We start from the raw sequence: 22980 nt of genomic DNA on the forward strand, positions 1-22980 counted from the left end.
GAGGTACGAGGGTCAAACATTTTGCTTAAACATACCGATACATGGATTCTAAAGTTTAGATAGGATATACCTATGTGCTTCCATAGGAAACACATCAAAACGGAATTAAAAGTTGTTACCGTAATATCTAGAACTAAGACAGAAAATGTGGCAAACACTGAAAAGTATTAAAAGTCATCCCAGAAGCAAAAGAATCGCTTCTTTTTAAGTAAAATTTGTGTCTAGTCTTTATAAAATAAATCGCGCAACATATTTTATGGGAACTCATAAATTCTGTTTTGGGTGTGGTGTCTCTAAAAATGACACAAAGAATTTATTTATTCTTTTTTTTACAAGTCTGCTTCTCATTTGTTTTCGAGTTTTTTTCCCTGTCTAGTTTCGAGCTAATGTACTTCAGGGCTTCATTTTATGTTTATTACAATATTTAGTGGATATTTTAGCAAAGAGGAGAAAAATATTTAAAGTATTTAATAAATATTAGAAATATAGATTGAAATTTAAAACGGCAGTTTTTCACGCATTATATTTTCAACATGTAACATTTTTGTTAATATTTTCGGTTTATTGATTAGGAATAAAAGATTATTTTCTGTATAATAAATCGTTAAAAATTCCTTTTCTATTACAGTTTGTGATAAATTATTTGAACTTAAAAAGTCAGTTTTTCCTAAAAAGTGATTTCGTAAATTTTGACTTCACAATGCATAACATGTTTGGGTTGCAGTTATAAAATACCCTCAACACTAATGAAATAGAAGAGATATATTCAAAAGTCATATTTATCTATTTATGCCGGCGTCCTAGCATAGACATAGCTCGCTTTCCCCGTGGTCTGGGCGTCCTGGGTTCGAGTCCCGGTTCGGGCATGGTTGTTCTTCATCTGTTCTATCTGAGAGATGTGTGAATGTGCTCCCCTGTAAAAAGGGGTTGTGCAAGCGAATGTGAGGCGTGAGTAGCTAAGACGTACTCTTGGCCCTAGTTGGCGCTACTAAAAGCAAGAGACGCTCCCTTGGCTTAAAATCACCGACTTCGTCAGCGAGCTTATCCGTTGAAAGTGCCATTATAAACAACAACAACAATCTATTTATTCTCAAAAATGAAAAAGTAAAGCAAAAATATACACTTCAAATATAAAATCTAATATTTTGCTAATCCCAATGCTGTATTGACAGCGACGTAAGATATATGCAGTATAAGTGGTGTTGGTATAAACGAATTCATTATGTATTAACTTTTATTCTAGGAGTATTATTGTATAAATTCTCTTTAAATGAAGTAATGAACTGCATAGAATTCTAAAGTTTAAAATGAATTTTACAAACTTAAACAATATTTTATTGTCTAAACCATTTGTATTTTTGCAAATTAAATCTCAAAAATTGTACTAAAATCGAAAATGCATTTGTACAATATAAAGTGCCTTTAGAAACACTGATATAAAAGAAGACTCATATAAATACCGAAATTGTTTTTTGTTCCCAGAATTTTAATATACTTTCATACATGTCATACGGTGTATGAAGCTCTATCATGTATTGAAATGAAGTGAATCAAATATGTGTCTTGATAAACAAACTCTCATATCTATAACCAATTATGAACAGAATTTATTACAGATTTACAGTGTCTTAGATTAATTATACTGATTGGTCTATCTAACTTATTGCATTGCAGACAGTCAAACCGATGAGGAATTTAGCCCAAAATTTGGCGAAAATCTACAATTTTTAAGATAAAACAATATAACGGTGCAAGTTGCGTTTTTGATTTATCGCATTTTTGTACAACATTTATTTACCGTATTTATTTAAACAGACTTTTTTTGATGGATTACATACCATATTTCATCCATCTAGGTAGTTGAATTTAAATCTATATATAACACAAGTTCACCGATCGGTATATAGACAAAAAATTAAAAACGATTTCTTTTGACTCATGGTAGTCAAAATTGAAAAAAATTTATCAAAATCCCGCTTTCAATTTTATTTTTTTTCTCACTACTGCAATATTTTCAGCATTTTGCATAAGGGAAAATAGGAAGCGTCAAACCTCGCTTTTATGCGTTGAAGCTATTACCATATAATTTTGCCACATTCTGTATTCAATTCAAAACAGAGTAATGTAATCTGTGAGACGAATGACTTATCACGTATTCCCGATTTGAAAGAATTGCGAGAAAGGAATTTGCTTTATAAAAAGGACTCCTTGCTATTCAAAGAATTTTATAGGGGGAATAAATCTAATGTTTCTTATTTCTATACAATTCCTTGGAAACTTGCAAAGAATTTAATTTATTATAAACATGTTAATGTATTTATACATGTAAGAAGACTTTTTGGTTAGGTTGAATTTAGGGATATAAAGAGAGATGGGGGCCCAATTAATTAAACTGTATGTCAATATTTAAAATAAACTAAATTGAAAGTAAATTATATCTTCGTTCCAATAAAAAAAGTGTTAAAAATAAATTTTTATTGATACTAAAGATTTAAAAAAAATGCATTGTTTTCTAGTTTTTGTCATTATACGCTTGTGATAATTTTAAGTTAATTAATATTCTTCTGTAGTATTTTTACATATAAATATTGCTCAGTCTGGGAAATAATTTTTTTAAATATTCTATAAGATAGCACCACTCATAAGAAAGATTTCAATTAAAGTAATTGTTTAAATGGTAATTAAAATCCGAAACGTTTAAAATAGTGAACCACTCATAAGAAAATTTTCAATTAAAGTAATGGATTAAATGGTAATTAAAATCTGAAACTTTTAAAATAGTAAAAATAGTAAAATAGTAAAATAGTAAATAGTAAAATAGTAAAAAAAAATAATAAAAAATTATAACTAAAAACACATAAACGTACGAAATTTCAAAAATCTAGCATATCAGAATGTTAATCAATATTGCTTACCATTATTATGAACATGAAACAAATAAAATTAAATTAAAACGTATAAACACGGCCATTTTGAAGGATTAATGATGAACATGTTTAAATATAAGTATTTTGCTAGTTCCACTATTGATGCGCAAATTAATCATTCAAAGTCCTTATCAATCATATAATTGAAAGTAATTAATAAAGAAGGAGTAGCTCCAAAGATTAAAAATCTGTATTTCGATAATTTTTTTTATTTAAATCTAAAAGCAGTTTTCTCAAATAATTTTATAAATTGCCATGTTTTTTTTACGATTCAATATGCTTTTTTATTTCGAGTTGTCAAAGTGGAAATACTCACATACTGAATATATGAAAAAAAGTTTTAAATACACTAAAGAAAATTAGCTCACAGTTTTTAGTACGTTAATTTATTTTTTATGCCCACTTTAATAACTAATTTTACTTACTTTAGTTTTTAACTAGACGGGCTGCAATCCTTTCCTTCAATTCCTTTTTAAAAGAATCTCCGATTCTTTATGACTTTTAGGGAAGAAACTATTTTGAAAGACGGAAGCTCCAAAATTATAAAAAAATGTAGGCATTGCGCCTTAATACTAGATTTAAGACTATCAATTATATATTTTTATTAAAAAGAGCCAGCTTGATTCACATATCAAATTGAGCTTTTTGAAAAAAAAAAAAAAAAAACGAGTTTAATTTTATTTAAATTTCATTATGAAAACGCTTTATTGAAAACATCTTTCTTATTTAAACTAATTAAGAAATACATTCCCTCCTTGGGTTTTTATTGAATTTAATTTTATATCTTACAACTATATTCTAGTAAACTCAATTGCATCATAGGATTGATAAAAACAACTAATAACAAAATCATTTAATGAGTCAGTTTGACTCATTACAGAACAAATAGATATTATATATATGAAAAGCTTCCGAACTTCCAAAGAGTCAAATTTATTTATTCATTAAATTACGTTTTAAATATATTACATTGAAAACAATTAATTAAACCTAATAATTAATTAAAGAGCGTTTTTTCAATTTAAGATAACAATTTAATAAACAGAAGGTATTGTTGAAGGTATGGTATTAATTCACCTTCGTGTTTACTCACACTCTTGATAATATTTCTAAGCCTACTTCTCCCCCACTTATTCACTTATTCTCTATCACTAAGCCACATTTCACCCCGCAAATTGACAACCCCATCATCCGCTTCAGGAGTTACCCCCTCAAATCATCTCGCTAACAAAGCTGTTACCTCTGCCGCGGCACTATCCGTAGAAAATTACCCTCCCTAACTCCCCCCAAGGAAGATATTTGCGACACATAATTAGATACTAACTCAAAATGGGCACGTGTTTTAATTTGTGTAATTTGTTTAATTTACGTAGTCTTTGCTCAATTAAGAGAAAAACTTTTGTTCCGAGAAAGTCGGCTGGCCACTACCTTTAAGTGAAGTCACGTGTTGGGGGGTTCAATCAGCTTTCCAGGTGGACAGATCGCAACTAAGGCCGCCTCTATCGATCAGTCCAGAGCGTGTGTTGGGCACGAAGACAGGGATGAGTCTATGTGGTGCAGATTTGTCTCTCGGGGTTCGACTCTCCCACCCATGCTTGTCACAATCAGGATTTACGCTCTAGGGTTGGCCTTTGAAATACACCCCCACGGTCGCCAGAATAAATTGAACTCAAATCAATTTCTCTGAAACGAAACTTGAGAATAGTAAATAGGAGATCTAAATAGGAATCCGGGGAGTGGGGGGAGTGTACTGGGATGATGGATAGTAGGAAAATTTTTATATTTGTATGCTTAGGAGTGGAAGTAGTGAATTCCGAGTTGTTTTTGATGTATTGGCTTAGAACTTTCATGAGTAGCTAACATGTTTTTTGAAATATAGAATTAATTTTGTTGGGATGTATGGTTTAAATATAAAAAAGATACTATTTAGGTAAAATATTGTATTATTCTGAAACGTTTTTAGTAACATTTTATTTTTTATAAAAATTTAATAGATTTGAATTTAGGTAATTTTTTTATCCCATTTAATCACCAAAGTATTTTTCCAAGCTAAATGACTCATTAGCTGAAAAGTGAATTGAATTATTCTGAGCGTAAAATTTAGCTAAAGTAATACAACTTTCTTCTTTTTTAAATCTAGGAAAAGAAAACAATACTTAGGAAATCTACGTAGAATCTTTCTTTCAAGGAAAAATCTAAGATAAAATACTAAATGATCGTAAAATATTTTATTAAAGTGAAAATTAAGAAAAAAATGCCAGTTATTAACAGATATTTTTTGACGATCCTTAAATTCGCACTGACGTATCTAAATTCGTACAGTTATCCCCCATTATATGTTTACTTATTTCAAGAAATATAGAGAACAGAAAAATATATTAAGATAGAGCTTTCTACTGAAGAATTGAACCATATTAATAGTAAGTATATGAACTGCCAAGAGATTTTATTTTATAGAGAAAAGTCTTTTTACACATTTATTTTTCACTTTTTCTATGATGGCATTTTACAATTAATGTTTCTTTCACTTTCTGTTATACTGATGTCTTGAAATTTTGTATACTATCATATTCTTGAGGAAAATGTACAATTTTAATACTTTCTGAACTCAATTACAAATTAATAAATTAATATAAATATATTTTATTTTGTAAGAGTGGGACAACCGGTTTTGAAATTGAGAAAAACTTGATTCGTTTTTGCATAATATTTATAATAATGTAATTATAAATTAAAGACTAAGAAATAAAATGCGACATATTCTCTCTTTAATATATTAATAAAAGTAGGCTTTTAATTTTTTTTAAAAATTCAAATATTTGGATATTTTTATATCCACGAAAACTACAGATTTTTGAAGTTTATGATAAGAAAACAGAATTTTAAAGCTGGTAACTCATTAAAGCTCTTTAGCGAACTTTTGTGATAGTTGCTTGAATATAAGAAATTTATTTTATTTCTTATAAAAGATCACAGCTGGAAATCTAAGCATGGCTGAACGCTCCATTACCATTTAAATATTTTTGTAATATATTCGACTTATCGAATTTTTATTTATGATTGTGTTTCTATTTGATCAAAATAAGGACAATCTACATTATCAATAGCAAATTTCTGAAAATTAAAAGAAAGCCACAATATTTAAATACTTAATCCAAATAAATGCATGATCAATAGCAAATTCCTGGAAATTAAGAGAAAGTGATAATATTTTGGAGCCAGTTGGTCAGAAATGCAAATTCATAGGAATTATCGAAAGGGAAAAAATACTTTCGCCATCCGGACTAAACAAATTATTATTATTATTATTATTTTTCATTTTCAAGCTAAAATAGGTAGTTCAAAAATTTTTAGTCAAGACAGTAAAGAAAAAAATTACTCGGAAAAAAGTCTTGAAGTGAAAACAATTTTGTATACGATAACTTTAACTTTTGTATAAGTGAACTGATTTCTTAATTGCAAAAAGAGACGAAAACAAAAACACTGGAAATTTTTAGAATTATTCTCAAGTAAATATTAAGAATGAATTACAGTAGCAAATCCCATTACGATAACAAAACTATATAAGCCTTTGAGAAAGACAAAATTAGATTCATTCATCTCCTTCATCGCACCTTTCAGTTTACAGTAATGAAGAGAAACAGAACGAAATGCAATGGTACATTTTCCCTTAGGGGTACTAAAAACAAGGGAATAAATGACACTGCTACGAAAGTCCAGTCCTTGCTTTCTCGAGGGAGCATTTAAGCACCTGTGCGTGTCTTCGACTGGCCGGAAAGGCTGAGGGATACAAAGGAAATCGCCAGAGATTTGAGGGATGTTAGGAGCATCCACCCTCACCACAGCCTTGGATTTCCCTTCTCCGATAATAGCTTGCGAAAGGATATTTCATTGCCGCAGGGTAATTTAATGATATCGATCGCCAACACAATACGGTCTGAGGTTAGTAACCAACGGTGGGCCATTTTCTTGGCGATATCCATCTAATGGACATTCGTCTGAGTTACTTTTCTAATATTTTAAGACACATTTAAAATCTTCTAAGTCCTCTCAGGTTAAGAAAGTTTTGAAATTGAAAAGAATTGTATTTACAGTGGATACACAATGCATATGTATCTCTTTAGAGATTTTAGGCAATACATGCTTAATAATATCACATAGGCAATGCATGAATAATAATAATACATAGGCAATACATGCCTAAAAATAATAGCTTGCAAAAGAATATTTCATTGCCGAAGAGTAATTTAATGATATCGATCGCTAACACAATACGGTCTGAGGTTAGTAACTAGCGGTGGGCCATTTTCTTGGCGATATCCATCCAATGGATATTCATCTGAGTTACTTTTCTAATAATTTAAGACACATTTAAAATCTTTTAAGTCCTCTCAGGTTAAGAAGGTTTAGAGATTGAAAAGAATTGTATTTATTGTGGATACGTAATGTATATGTATCTCTTTAGAGATTTTAGGCAGTAATAAGTAAGGCTAGTGTTTCAACTTAGTTTTTTTTTTTTTTTTAATTTTCATGATTTGGCCAGAGAGAACAAACGGATTTCTATGGGATGCATATTTCTAGAATGAAGGTAGTGTAAACGATATTTACTCACCTATTTATTAGATTAACTTGCAGGCTTCTGATTATCTAATTTGACTGATAGAGACTTGTTAGACTAATTTGATTGACGATCTAGTTTGACAACTTACATTTTTCTTGGTGATATCCACCAGATGGGTATCCATGTAATAATATCTCATTAATATTTATATTTATTTCATATTTAAAAAAAAATAAAAGCAAACATAATTTTTTTTTTCATTCCTACGATATCGATTGATATTGCCATCCGATGTGAAGTCAATCTAAGACGAAGAACCATACTGATAATATTTAAGAAATGCAAATGGCAGATTCAAACTAGAGCAGCTTTTTAATTGAAGACCAGAAGAAGTAAAATAAGTTCTAAAATCTAAAATCTGTTCATTCAGTTAGTAAGAGCTTCACATTAACGATTTTTTACACTCTCAAATTACTTATTAACAGGACTTTCTGTCACAGATATCATGTCATAAAACATTGTTCCTATGAAGCTTTAAAGTAGGATATTCGTATATGAATCACTTCATTTGCTGTTTTGGGTCTTCAAATTTTGTGTTTCATTTAGTTGAAACTAAATTGTAGTGATTGCTTTTGCTTCCATTGACTCTATATAAACATCTATATGAACATGTCCTATATATTTAAGAATTCACATAGATACTCAGAACTTGGGCGTAAGTCAGGACCCATTTGATTTTCTGAAACATTGAATATGCTCTTTTAATATTTATACATGTTATTTCAAAAAGTATTAAAACGCTCGCAGTTGAATTATTCTAATGCGGCACTGAATTCCCATGTATTAGACATCTCCAAAATTGATTCCGCGTTTCTAATAATTCGCTTAAATTCTTGTATACTATCAAAAAAAAAAAAAAAAAAAAAAAAAACCCTTGAAAATTTTTTGCAAATTTTCTTTATTAAATCTTTCAAATCTGATCACATTTTTGTACTATTAATCATTGTCTAGGTGGTATACTAAGTTTTGTACCGCTATTGAATTTAAACAAGTTTCATGATTTACTTTTTGCTTCACTATTTTATTCACACCATTTTCAAGGCGATTTATACATATTTCGTTTACTTTTTGTTGCTTTTTATGCATTTAGCCTCTAAATTTGAAAATGAAAAGTTCGTTATTGCTAAAATTTTATTTGTGGTAAAGATGGTATAACAGGTAAAAAAATTCAATTCAAAATGAACTTTACCAATCATTCTAATAAAATAGATTTAAAATACAATATAGTGAAAATACTAATAATACTTCATTTAAGAAATATTTGAATATTTTAATTTGATTTCTAAACAGATTCATGGAATTCTCTGTGCTACAATCAACATAAAAGCACTGAACAAAACTTAATGAACAGCTGGTGCACTTTTTTCAAAATAAATTATTTCAACTGAGTCGTAAAATCCGTTTTGAGAGTAGGTAGTTCTAGTTTTGATGCTTTTAATAGTACAGAAACGTTCCAGAAAATCAAGTTAAAGCTAAAAATGGCCTCCTGCTGCCTCTAACAACAACCATAAACTACATCGAGTGTCTGAGTAATTTAAAGTTAAATAAAATATATTCTTTAAATATAGTAAAATGTTTGCCAGACAGTTTTGTTCTTTTTCCAAAATGGTGATATGTAAATTTAAAAAAATCAGATTAAAAAGGTTTATAAAATACTTATACTTGTTGTTTTACATACTTTGTGCATTAAAAAAATGCATCGTATTATAAATTCCTCATGTATTACGTTGTTAGAAAACTTGTATTAGTTATATTATAAGTATTATTAGTATAATATAAGTTGCATATACTGGTATAGTTGTAGTATTAGTAGTATAATCTACATCGAGTGTCTGACTAATTTACAGTTAAATAAAATGTATTATTTGATTATAGTAAAATGTTTCTCAGACAGTTTTTTTTTTCAAAATAATATGTAAGAAACAGAAAAATCAGTTAAAAAAGATTTAGGAATTACTTATACTTGTCGTTTTAACATACATTCTACATTAAATAAATGCACCGCGTTAGAAATTCCTCATGTATTACGTAGTTAGAAAACTGGTATTAGTTTCAAAAATTGTAAAAATAGATTTTAAAAATTATTTTGAAGAGAAATAATTGAATCTTTTATTCTTTATTCCCATTTAAAACTTGCATAAAAGTAAGATATTTCCTGCATACTTAGATTTCAATTAATCAAAAGTTGGATTTAACAGAAGGTTGATGTTTTTATTACACACATTGAAATATTTGTATTTATAATAAGCATTTCAAATAATGGAATTCATTGTGGCATTAGAATTCAGGCAACTCATTTATTATACATTTTAACACCAACATTGTGTAAAATAAAGCATAAAAATATACTTTTCTGATAATTTTTTCATCGTTTGGATTATAACAAAATATGAAATCTGTCGGGAATACTGGCATTTGGTGGCTGATGCATTAGATTTTTACTGAAAACGGTCTTTTACCATTTTCAAAAGAAAGTTTAAAAACGCAGCAACAAAGTGACGAAATAAATTAACTTGCTTTTCCTTTCAAAAGAAAGCTTAAAAGATGCTGCAACAAAGTGACGAAATGAATTACATTATTTTTCTTTTAGCGTGGTCGTAGCTGATCTCGCAATTTTCTTGGTTATTTAAGAAGCGCTATATATTATTGACTTTGACAGAAGTTTAAAGCTCTTGCATAATATGTGATGAATTTTTCTTAAAACTTTTAAGGTTCTAGCCCGAATCACTAAAAAAAAAAAAAAAAACCTTGTTGTAGAGAGTAAGCAAGTCTAAAAAAGAGTAATTACCTGAATGCTGTTATTTCTTCAAAATTCAAGAATTTATTTTATTTAAATTTTTATTATGCTCAGTCGCATTGTGTTTTTTCTTTGTTATGATTTGAAACTTATTGACCGTTTGAATTATTTGAAAGTCTATTCGAAAGTCCTTTTTTAAAGAATTACTTTTAACATTTGAATGATTTTAAATAAAAATAAACTCTTTTTTTTAAAAAAAAAATAATGAAGCCATGCATTTTTTTTTTTTTTTTTTTTTTTTTTTGCTTAGTTGAAACAAAGTAAAAATGGATTTATAGAGAAAAATAGAAAATCGACCAACTTACTTTCATCGTCCTTTTTACTTTAACAAAAATTTATTCAGCGAAATTCTATAATTAAAATTGAAAATCAAATATGGAAACAATTTTTTTTAAAAAAATTTAAAGGGAACAAGAACAATTCCAATTATAATAACAAGTAACAATGTAGTAAACACCTCATTGTATTTTATAGCTTGAAGTATAAAATTGTACTTTTCTGTTAAGTGCTAAAAGGGCTTTAAAAGAGCGTTAAGAGTATTAAAGTGTGATTATGCTTAATTCAATCGAAAGCTCTGTGGGAATCCTTGAAATTACCAATGTTGCAGCGTTTTGTAAATTAACAAAATGTAATTGGTGAAAAATTTTAAACCTAGCTGATTACTAGTTACTGGATTTGGGAAAATAATAAATCTAAATCCATTATTGCAACCAAATTCCTCAAATAATTATAATGTATATGTTGCCATATTTTTATAACTAAATCATTTTTTAAATATAATTTTGTAAATTAAACATTGTTTTTCACTTTTAAATATATTTAAAAATGATCACATTTTCTTGTACACTTAATGATTACTGTACACAATAAATGGCTAATAGTTTCTTCTTATTTATGGCTGGTTTTACTACAGTTATATTTATATGATCCCTTGTTATATTGGCGTGACATGGGAGTTTCAACTTAGATGTTATCCTCTCCGTCTAACCACATTTAACCCGTTAACTGGGTATGACGAAATATTTCAATGCAAAACGCACTGAATATAAATTAATCAACCGGTTAACAGACTAAAATGATTAAACTCGCTCTTTAAACAGTAGTCATGTAACTTCATAATGGAGTTTAAATCTTGATTTATTATTGTTGTTTCCTAAATCATGATCTCAGCCATTTTGTTGCAATAAACTTATTGTAGAAGTAAAGAATACGAAGACGATTTGGAATTACAAAGCATTACATGGCTGGAAATATCTTGTTCATGCAATAGAGTTCCTTGTACAAGAAGTGGATATCTGCACCCAAAAGAGACTATCTCGTAAGAGCTTACCTGTGTTCTTGTGCAGGTAGGAAAGAACCTGATCTATCTAAAATAAGTTTTCTGTGAACTTACCAAAAAAGAACATGTCCTTAAAGCCTGTGCTACTTACTCATTTTAACTAGAGAGTTAGTAAATTACTAGGCTTTTGGACAAGGTCAAATTTAAAGATCAGGTAAAATTTATTACCTGTTAGATAGCCTAGCTTATCATGCTTTGACTTCTTCTTGTGTCATATGAAAGCAAAAATATATTATTTCCCTTCAAATCAGGTGAAAACTTTGTTAAGCACAAATCTGCTATTTCTAGGATCACGAAACCATAGAAATATTAAAAAAATTCTGGGGATTCTATGCATTTTCCGATTTCAAACCTGAGTGATAGTTTGTGAGAGAAATTTTAAATACATTCAATAGAATTTCTGCATTTTATGCTTGCATGTTGATGTTTCCTTTTTTTTTCTCTTTTATCCCCACCCCCAGCTTGAGAAGAAAACATTTACTTCCCTACAATCCTTTAAGATTTCCCATCTCTCTCAAAAAAGGTTAGAAGATTTTGATCTCCTTAATCCTCTAATGATGAATCATCCATTTAGTAATATTAAGAAATCAAAATCTTTCCATTTTAACTGAGCAATTTTATCTTTGTTATATGATAAGGATATCTATTGTAAGTTTCAGATAACTATTTAAAACTGATAACAAGTGAGTTTGCACCTGGAAAGTTTTCGATTCATTAAGATTTGAATTTAAGTTCGAAAATATTTATCGTAGAATTTATTTCCATACTTTAGGGATAATGATTGGCATAATTCCTGAATTTAATCAATGGTATTATTAACTTGAGCAGTTTCTTAAGGTGGGGGAAATAAGGAAAGACTATTATATTACCTTTTATGCAAATTTCTAATAACGACTTAAGATGGTAAACATAGAATCTTACTTGAATTTCTCTTATCTTTCATTGATTATTAGCATAAAAATTCTCTTGAATAAACAAGCTTTTAAATAAATAAAAAAAAAAATAGTTGCAATGGTAAAATCCGCGGTGTAACAGGCAAGGAGTCATTAATAGGTGAAATGGCAATTCAAAACTCATAAGATTAGAGTTGTGAGAGATAGCTTAAACTCTTAATTTTCTACTTCACTCATAGCTGGGAAACGTCAACATTTAGGACCATGCAAAACCTATAGGAATATTTATGCGTTTCATTAGGGGAAGTTTTTGAAAAAAATTCAATGCATGCATATTTTTGAAATTTTGGAACCTTTTACAATTAAGAGAAATTTACAAGTATAAAATTTAATCACGTAAGATTCCTCACTTAAACTGCTTATCACTAAATAAACTGTGTAAATTCTATTTTTATTCACGGGAATTTTTTTAAAAACTTTCAATTCTATACATATTTCTGAATTTTCAAAATCCATCGCATCCAAAATACGAAAAAAAAAATTATAATTTTATGAAAAAGGATTAATTGATAAAGCACAAATTATTCAAAGTTAATAAGCAAAACGATAAGCATTAGAGATGAACTTCTGGAACTAACACAAAAATTTGATACACCGAAATTCAAGTACATGATAGAGAATTAAATATGAAGTCTCATAACTTACAGTGGACTATTTCGATTTATACGAGTTTTCATTATTTCTTAAATCGGAAAAAGTTATCGATTTCCTTTTTAAGAGCAAAACATTTGAAATCAAGATTTTTGTACGATTATAAGTTTCTTAGCAACCGACCAAGAAAACAATAACAGAGACTTATTTCAGCTCCGTCGATACCCAAATTGTTATCAATTTATGTTTTATTTAAAAGGCTGGCATATATATTTCAAGAATTTCGAAAACTATGAATATATATTAAGTAATTCCGTTTTGGAAAATCAGATTTTATGTTCAATGATTAGTTTCTTTGAATATATTACTAAGCATAATGCTCAGTCATTTTGCATAAGAAATTAATTTCTATAGCTAATCAATATCTTGATCCATCCAGACGTTTCCATATAAGTTCTTAAAGCTAAGAGAAGACTCCTTTCATTTAGTGAAGATTTTAAAGAGAAGTTTCCTCAATATTTCATTTTCGATTTCCGCGAATATTGTCCTTCAGCAAAAAGTTATAATGATATTGGCACGTAAAAAATAAGGAGGCATATTTTAGTCATAATTATTGCAACTTTTGGTGATCTATTTAGGAAACATGGAAGTTTATTTCAATTCCAAGGAAAACTATATGTACTCAAGGCATTTTGCTGATATTCAAATTTAAAACTCTTATTTAATAAAATACGCCGGAGGATAATCGTATTGTATTAACCTCTGATGGCACAAAATATTTTCAAAAATTATAACTAAGTTATATAAACAGTCTGTTGATCTTCAGAAATTAATTTTAAGAACAATAGATTAAACGTAACATTATAGAATTCATGAGTAATAATAGACACTCAGGAATTTCCATATGAGCTCTAATCCCTCTCGGATTACTTCTTATATGAGTGGAATTTTCTTTGGGTAGTCGGGCAACTAATGCCTTCACTTTGTTTCAATATAGATACCGTAGATCACTTTTTCAACATTTGATAATAAGAGTAATAATAAATAAAGTTTAATTTTGATCAACTAATTTTTAAATGAACCCAGATTTTAGGCTTCGTAAATTACATCGAAGCTGACAAATACATTCCAATGTACAGGGATACATTCCAATGTACAAAGGAATTTTCAAATCATTACAAATTCTTTTTGCTTGCTAAAAATGTAATTATAAATTCCGATACTCATTTTTCGGAATTCCAAAATTCATTAAGGCATTCATTAAGTGGACTTTTAAAGAAATTTATTTCACACATAATAATTGATTTTTTTTATGTAGAAATATTATTGATAAACAAAATGTTGATCCAAAAATGGATGAAAAATTAATTTCATCTAACCTTTCAACATCTAAAATTTATATATAATATGCACAGTCAGGAATTTCAATATCTCAAAACTCATAGAGGACTTTCTCTGTGAATGTTGATTCAAAGGAAAGATTTTTTAAATATATCGTCATGAATCAATTCTTCCGTGACTTTCGGAATCCGTGAATCAATTCTTCCAATTCTTTCGTGAATTAATTTTTCCAACAAATAATATTGATAATAGTAATAATTAACTGAATTCATATTTTGAACCAAATGTAGGGTATTTATAATACTTAATTCATTTCTGTTGAAAGACCGTTTCATGCGCAAGACACTGAAAGTTTGATATCCCTATTTTTTATTTCCAAAATATATTAATATGTTAATTAAACACGCTCGAGGAAAATCACATTTTATTATTTCAGAGAGCATGCAAGGCGTTCAAAAATGGTTGCCAAACAAAAATGCAATCGGCAGGGCATGAAACAATAACTGCTTCAATTCCCCAATAGCTCAAATTTTATGTATAATACACAGCCAGAAATTTCCATATGAGCTTTCACAACTCACGAAGGATTCCCTCGATGAATGTGGAACTCAGCAAAAGTTTTCTCAGTATCTCATCGTGAGTTATCGTGAGTAAAAATGCTGCTTTTTCCTTCCGCGTCAACAGGGATTGCTGCCTCAAGGGATCTAATTATGGCTCACGTAGTTTCTCCCTAGCTTTCTCTCAGGGTCCATTTTTTAAAGCGCAAGTAATATCTTTCCCCCTCCCATCAAACACTGAAAGGGAAAAGGCTTTAGGGAAATTGGTTCGGGACTTTGTAAGACTGTTTTGTGTCAAGGACTTTTTTTTCCCATTCCTTCGTTCAGATCGTAAAGTAAGTTTGTAAACAAAAGATCTTCTTTGTTCTGTGAGAAATTGTTTTAATTAAAATAAATATTTAATGTCTTTTGTTAGCTCTGTCTAAGCTCATGTTCTTTTAAATCTTCACTTATATAATCTACATATTTTCGGAAAAGGGATAGAATTTCATTTTTGTTCATTTTATCGATTAAGAATTAATCCAGTTTTATGAAAAAAATTATCAAGTAAAGAGTTAATTTTTTTTTATATTAAGGAGCCTTTACTGAATATGGAAATTAATTTTATTCATTTGCTTTTATTATTTTCTTAAGGTATTAATATGCAACTTATGCAGTTAGAAACGAAATTTGTTAAAAAGAAAAACTAAGCCCTTGCAATACAGAAATTCTAAGTTTTATTTATTTACGCTACTAATTCTAAGAAGGAGTTTAAGATTAAAGAGTTTTAAAGATTAAAGAGAAAGTTTTGTCATTTAACTTCTTCATAGAAAAGCTACTGGAACTTTTTATTTCTGTGTTTGCAAGAAAGATAAAAGCATTAAATCGTGAAAAAAATTGTGCAAATACTATTTCCACATTTTTTTTTTTTTTCGAAAATAAAGGGCAAAGGCTTTTCAAAAGGCAACTTCACGTTTTAAATATATTTGTGTCTTGAAACTGACGTCCAAGTGAAATGCTAAACTAAATATTCTAAGTTTTATTAATTTTAATAGAAATGAAATGTACAAAATTGTTCTACAATGAATTAAATACCTTGGCTTATATATGGATTTCAACTTTAATAATTTTAGCTACAAATTTATTTAAAATAATTCAATGCCACATTTTATGTTGAACATTTATCTCCATTCATAGAAGAATGGGAAGAATACCTCAAATACTTAAGCATTTCCAAGATTCAGTAATACGAGTCAAGCACTGCTTTTCAATACAAGAGGTTAACAAAATATTCAATTTACAGAAAACTAAAGTGAAAATAAATTGATCTACTTCCGTAGAATGGAAGTTGGGTGTGTTTAGCCTACTCAAAGCTTTCAGAAAATGGTCCTCAATTCTAATAACCAGCTAGTACCAAAGCTACAGCCAAACGGATCGATTTCCTCTCATAATAAGCAGACGTAAGTTGGCCGTATTTCACGGTAATAATACTACATAAGCGCTTAATAAATGACTGAGCACGCTCGTTATTTACCCGAAAGGATGCTCAGCCAGGAATCTTCGTTATTTGGACAGAACACACCCACGAAGAGCAAGATCACTCAGCATAACAATGGAGTGCCATTATGGATCACTTGAATAAGCAACGAAGGCATTTGCATAAAGCTTCAATGCCATGATGAAAACCTACACTGGATTTATTTATTTATACAATTTTATTTGATAGATCGTGTTAATAATCGCTAAATGCAAAAGTGTAATCATGAAATGAGCCTTGATAGATAAGGGCGGAGTATAAAAGACCATACAGTTCATTCAACACTCCTATCGTAAGAGAAGTTGTTCATTTTGTAGTAATAGGGACATCATGATACCTTATTTCTGGAAGCAATTTCCGGTAGCCTTACTAAGGAAGTAGAAACATTGCTAACATAAAAACAAGAGTGCTACAAGGGGTCCTTTAATTAAGTAATGAAATGATCTGCATAAGGTTTTCCTATAAGGCAAACAATTAGCATCTATTCAATTTTTTCCAATCCTTAGAAGGGAAAAAATGCAAAATGAAAGCATATTTTCAGCTTTGAAAGAAAAGGGAGAGCAAGAGTAATTTTTTTTTCTCTTTGGAGTATGAAATGACTTCATAGAATAAAATTTGCAGTTTATTTGAAGGAAGCCATGTTATCAAAATGCCTGCACAATATAAAACTGACTATACTGAGTGGGACTAAATTGAATATGCACTGAAAAGTCATACAATTACTTAATGTTTAAAATCCTAATAAATATTTTTTATCGGTAAAAGTATGCTAAAATCAAAAGTCATCTGGAAATGTCACAAAAGGGAAAAGTATCGGCAAAATTTTAAATCGATATTCCATCGTCCCTTTATAATGCAGGAATAACAGTATTACTTGTTTTATCGATGGAGTATTTGAATCTATAGCGCTATAACGATTTAACCCTTTTTATTAAAATTCATGAATAAATTTAGAAAATTTAAGCTCTGAACAGAAAAAGAATTTAGTACTATTTAACTGCTGCTGTTGTAAAATAAGTGAGGGCATATGATTTCTTAATACAAATTCAGTCGTTTATTGGATAATTCATGAGTTGCGTTCCTCTTTTTCCTCTGCATCATGCGTTCCTCTTTTTGAGGTTCACATAGGTGGGAATGGACACTTTCTAATACTTTCTGACCATAGACAACGGTACAAACATTCCAAACATGAAAAATTTTTATGTTAAATGTGAAAAATGTGGTGTAATTTTTGTTTCAACAAGAGCAGCAATTGATTAAGATAATTTCATGTATGAATAATTAAAAGTTAATTTCCAAAAGTTTTACAAAAGTTTTAAGTTTCTGTAACTTTTAATTATATCAAATATGAGAGAAGAGGAAAAATAACATCATGCACACAGTATCAAATTTTATACATACATTAAAATCTATTTAATATTAACTCAATTCAGTTTCGAATATTTGTATATTTTTCTGTTACACATAAACTTCCCGAATCAAAACTTTTGATTTTGAAATTTAAAAATCGTGAATTGAAGGGTAAATTTCTAAAATTAGCAAACATATTTAATAACATTAAGGTGATTATTACTTAAAATAGAAAATACAATTTTAGAAAACAGATATCAAGCTAAAATAAAAGATTAATTTCTTAGTGAATAAATTAAAGAAATTTCGAGGGTAAAAGCGTTTTCAGAAGGTTTTACCGTTGTCCTAGATATTAAAAGACAGCAATAAATTGCAAACTAAACACAAATACAAAAATATTGAGAATCAATATTGCATTTTAGCGTTTGTTAAATTTTTTTGGCCTGTTGCCATAACACTTTCATATAATAATTTTATGCTATGTGTACTCGAAACCATTATGAGCTTTTGCATCAGAAATTGAAAAGCAATACTGTCACATTGAAGATAGGATTTTACGTAACACTTTTTCGAACATAATATCTCAAATTTTAATTTTAGAATTGACTTTTTTATGTACAACTTATTAGACTCTCAGTTAAAAAGTGCTTTTTTGAACCTCAAAAAAGCTATGTTTTAATTTTCTGTTAAATGCTATAAATTGGAAGCATTTTTCTTCTAATATAAATATAGCATTAATATGTTTTTAAAACTTGTACTCAAAGTTTAAATCTTATTTTAAAATTATGCAATAAATATTTTAGTGATGATATATGCAAAAAATAAGCAATAAATATATATTTGAACGAAAGAAACATGTATATTTGCTTGAAGAACTGTTCTGTAATTTATTTAATTTATGGGTTCATGAAATAGTTTCCGTTATATATTAAAAATTTTTAATGGTGTGCTTTTGGAAATTTTTTATAAAAAGATTTAAAAAAATGTTTTAAATAATTCACAAAAGATGTGATTTCAAATAGAAAAATAATTGCTTTTGCTGTATTTGAAAATACAAATTCATGAACAAGTGTGAACATTTTATATTTTTTGATAAATTTCTAAAATTAGTAAGAAGTATAAAAATAAAATAAAATAAATAAAATAAAAAATAAAACAATAAAATAAATAAAATAAAAAATAAATAAAATAAAACAATAAAATAAATAAAATAAAAAATAAAATAATAAAATTAATAAAATAAAAAATAAATAAAATAATAAAATAAATAAAATAAAAAATAAATAAAATAATAAAATAAATAAAATAAAAAATAAAATAATAAAATAAATAAAATAATAAATAAATAAAATAAAAAATAAAATAATAAAATAAAAAAAATAAAAATAAAATAATAAAATAAATAAAATAAAAAAATAAAATAATAAAATAAAAATAGCAATTTCTGGAGAATAGAATAGTAATTTCTTAATTGCTATTCTCACGATTTCTCGGTAATTTCTTAACTGCTATACTATTATTTATAGAGAATAGTAATTTCTTAATTGCTATTCTCACTATTTTTCAGTAATTTCGTAATTGCTATTCTCACTATTTTTCAGTAATATCGTAATTTCTATTCTCACTATTTTTCAGTAATTTCGTAATTGCTATTCTATTATTTAGTGAGAATAGCAATTTCTTAATTTCTATTCTCGCAGTTTCAAAATATTTTAAGAATTCTTAACTTGACAATCAGTAACAGAAAGAGTTTTAAACTTTCATAAATACAATTTAGAAGAAGGTTTTTAAATGTATTACTCAAAATAAAATAACCATATACAGTATTCCTTTTATCAAATATATCTTCCGAAAATGTATTGCAAAATTATAAATAATTTATTTATTAAGTGAAATATTTTATATGAAAGATAATCTTTCATTCTTCTAATAAATACATCTTTAAAATACATAATAAATCATCTTAAAACCCTTGGTCAAAAAAAGCTCTCAGTAATTTTAAAGTAAAAAAAGAATGAAAAAATATCAATTAAAATAATAAAAAAATGCAATAATTAGTTATTTTTAATATTTATTTAATTAGATTTGAATTTGCAGATTTCATAAAAAATTCATGGGAAATGGCTCCCTTTACAAACTGTTCTTTCAAAATTGGATTCAAAATATTGCTTCTTTTTTATTATCTAATATCAATTTAAAATTTAAAATTTAAATTTAATTAATCAATTTAAAAAAAACACAAGAATTTATTTAGCACATTATGACAAATATTTAATTTTCAAAGTTATTTAAGAATAAAAATGCAAAATTTCTGCTTTTAAAATGCATCTAATTTCATTTTAGACTGAAAATTTATAAATCATGATTGATTATATATAATAAAATATAGTAATTATAATAAGTATTGAATGATATTGATTTTATAAATTTTCACTATCGCGATTAAATTTCAAGAAGAAAAAGTTTTTAAGTGAAAGGTATGCGAAAGATAAATCGATTTTAAATGATATTTTAAACAATTTTCATAAAATGAAAAATAAACAAGTATAATTTTTTAGCATTAATTTTACACGTGCTTCCCTAATATAAATTAACTTAGATAAAAAATAACTCAACTGTACGAAATTTCAAAGCTATTTTCCCCCTGAAGATTTATTGGAAAAAAATTTTTATCAATAGAAAAATTTAAACCATTTATCACTCTCTTATAAATTTTTGCAATAAAACATAAAGACTTACTTAAAAATTAACTGTTGGATATAGATATTTAATTTATTTAGGTAAAAGCACTCCACAAAAAAAGTTTAAAGAAACTTATTAACTTTTAATGATGTAAAATTTTTTTAAAAAATTTTGGTTAATGTTTTACACGGAATGCTTCCCAATTCAAAGAGAATAATTAAGTTTTCCTGCGAAATATTAATCTATATTATAATAAATCCGCAGTTTTGAATAATTAATTTATGAGAAAAAAGTTTTGGTCTAATGCAGCAAAGTTGAACACTTACCTTTCCAAACAATGTATATATAGCCGTCGTCTACCCTTCGGAGACACGCTGTGGCACAAGGCCTGCTCTGATGCGGGAACTAAGCTTGTATCTCGCTCGAGAGAAATGCGTTAGGGGCTTGCATCTCCAGAATTTGGAAAGAGTCTGAGACAAGGAGGGATAAATATCCTCCTATCCTCCGACTTGATGCGGATGCAAGACAGCTGCCGCTCCGACTTGCTCTAGTTTAAAAGCGCAAGGACAACTTTCCTAAAAGGTAGCGCCATCTAGTGAGAACTTTATTAGGCTATATCATGACTAGTTTGGGAAAATCCCGCTTGGCTTCGTGGCAGGTCAATCAGGAGCATTAGAGAGAGAGAGGAGAAACTGATTCAATTATCCAATTTAAGAATCTTTTATATCAAAAATTTTGACATTAATAAAATTTTGTTTCTTCATTTTGGACGTTTACGATAAAAGTAAACAATTTTTAAAAACATTAGATTTCTCTGCAGACCTAAGTAATATATATATATATATATATAATGTTGAGTATTTTAAGCAATAATATTTTTTTTGTTAAAACATTAACAAAACAAAAAAAATACAAACTAATTACTTTGATTAATAAATAAATGCAATGGAAACGCTCAAGTAATTGTCTATTAATAAACTTTATGACGAATCAAAATATTTTTTAATTAATACTACACATTTTAGAGTAATTTTTTAAAAACTGAATGCTTATGAATAATTTATTTTTAGTTCAAAATGATTTGTCAGAAATTACTTATCTAATAATTTTTTCATAAAAGTATGCAATTGTAGTTCCAGGATAAATATCTTAGAGTAAGAATTTAAAATGTATAATTTCTATTTTTTAAATTACATTTCTTTTAGCTTCATAACAAAAAAATGTTTTACTGTCATTAATTATTTTTTCATTTAGTCGAAAATCAGATTTTTTTTTTCTTTTTTAAATTAATTGATATGGCAGATGAATTACTTCAAATTGTTAGCTTAGGGTGAGCAAAAATTTGAGAAAATAAATAATATAATTTATGAATTTGATTGTAAATTCCTAGTGATTTCAGAGCTATTTATTTTATTTAGCCATTTATTTTTATGCAAAGAGATTTATTGGAAAAATGTTTACATAAATAAAAGAATTTAAACCATTTATCAAAATTTTAGAACATAAATTTTTGTAGTTGAAAGTAAAAATATTTGTATCAAAAATTTAAGAAAATCTGACGAAACAATGGAATATTTAGAAAAAAAAAGTTATTTAGTTTTTCTTTTGAAAAATAACTAAAAAGAGAGGATAAATAATAAATTTTTAGTTTGGAAACTATAGAAAAACAATACAGCAGGAAACAAGTATTTCAAAAAAAAAAAAAAAAAAATGTGGTTCTCATAATCTACTTATATTTGAACTCCTCTAAAGTCACCGGATCTAAAAATGAAGGCCCATTTCACAATTTACTCTTAAATAATGACTGGATCAGTTATCTTAAACAATTTGAAAGAAATTAAAATCACGAATTATAAATTTCCATATCGTTAAAAAGCGTTATAAATTTCCATATCGTTATACTTCAACTGTTCAGAACTTGAAAATATGTCATTTCATTTTAATAATAAATTACAAGAGAATAGAGCTGCAATCAATCCATTTTCTGGAAATTTGGGTCTTAAATTTTGTTCAATAACAACCAAATTATAAAACCTTTGTCCATAATATTATTTTCACTATAAAAATTAGCTGGAGTCAAATATGATAATGCTGTGCCAAACACACCCAATTAACATAGTTATATTCTAAAATCATTTTTTTTAAAGTAAAAATTCTAAAATCAACATACAATTATTTTTGATAACGTAGGAAAAAAGCAACCCGACAAATTTCCTGAAACTACATTGCAAGTTTAAAAAGAATGAGCTGAAAAATGGCAGTTGTTTGATTTTAAATGATTTAGAATTGTTTGATTTTAAAAAAAT

At 27.5% G+C, this 22980-nt stretch overlaps 1 protein-coding gene across 1 annotated transcript in view; it reads right to left on the bottom strand.

Annotated features, from left to right (window-relative positions):
- Positions 1-21200, bottom strand: part of LOC129959439 (uncharacterized) — a 44193-nt gene extending 22993 nt beyond the window's left edge. The window contains exon 1 of the mRNA XM_056072271.1: positions 21001-21200. The gene's annotated coding sequence lies outside the window, so the exon portion shown is untranslated. The remainder of the gene's footprint in view (positions 1-21000) is intronic.
- Positions 21201-22980: the final 1780 nt, after the last annotated feature.

This window comes from Argiope bruennichi, chromosome X1 (genome assembly GCF_947563725.1).
Source record: "Argiope bruennichi chromosome X1, qqArgBrue1.1, whole genome shotgun sequence".
Classification (NCBI taxonomy): domain Eukaryota; kingdom Metazoa; phylum Arthropoda; class Arachnida; order Araneae; family Araneidae; genus Argiope; species Argiope bruennichi.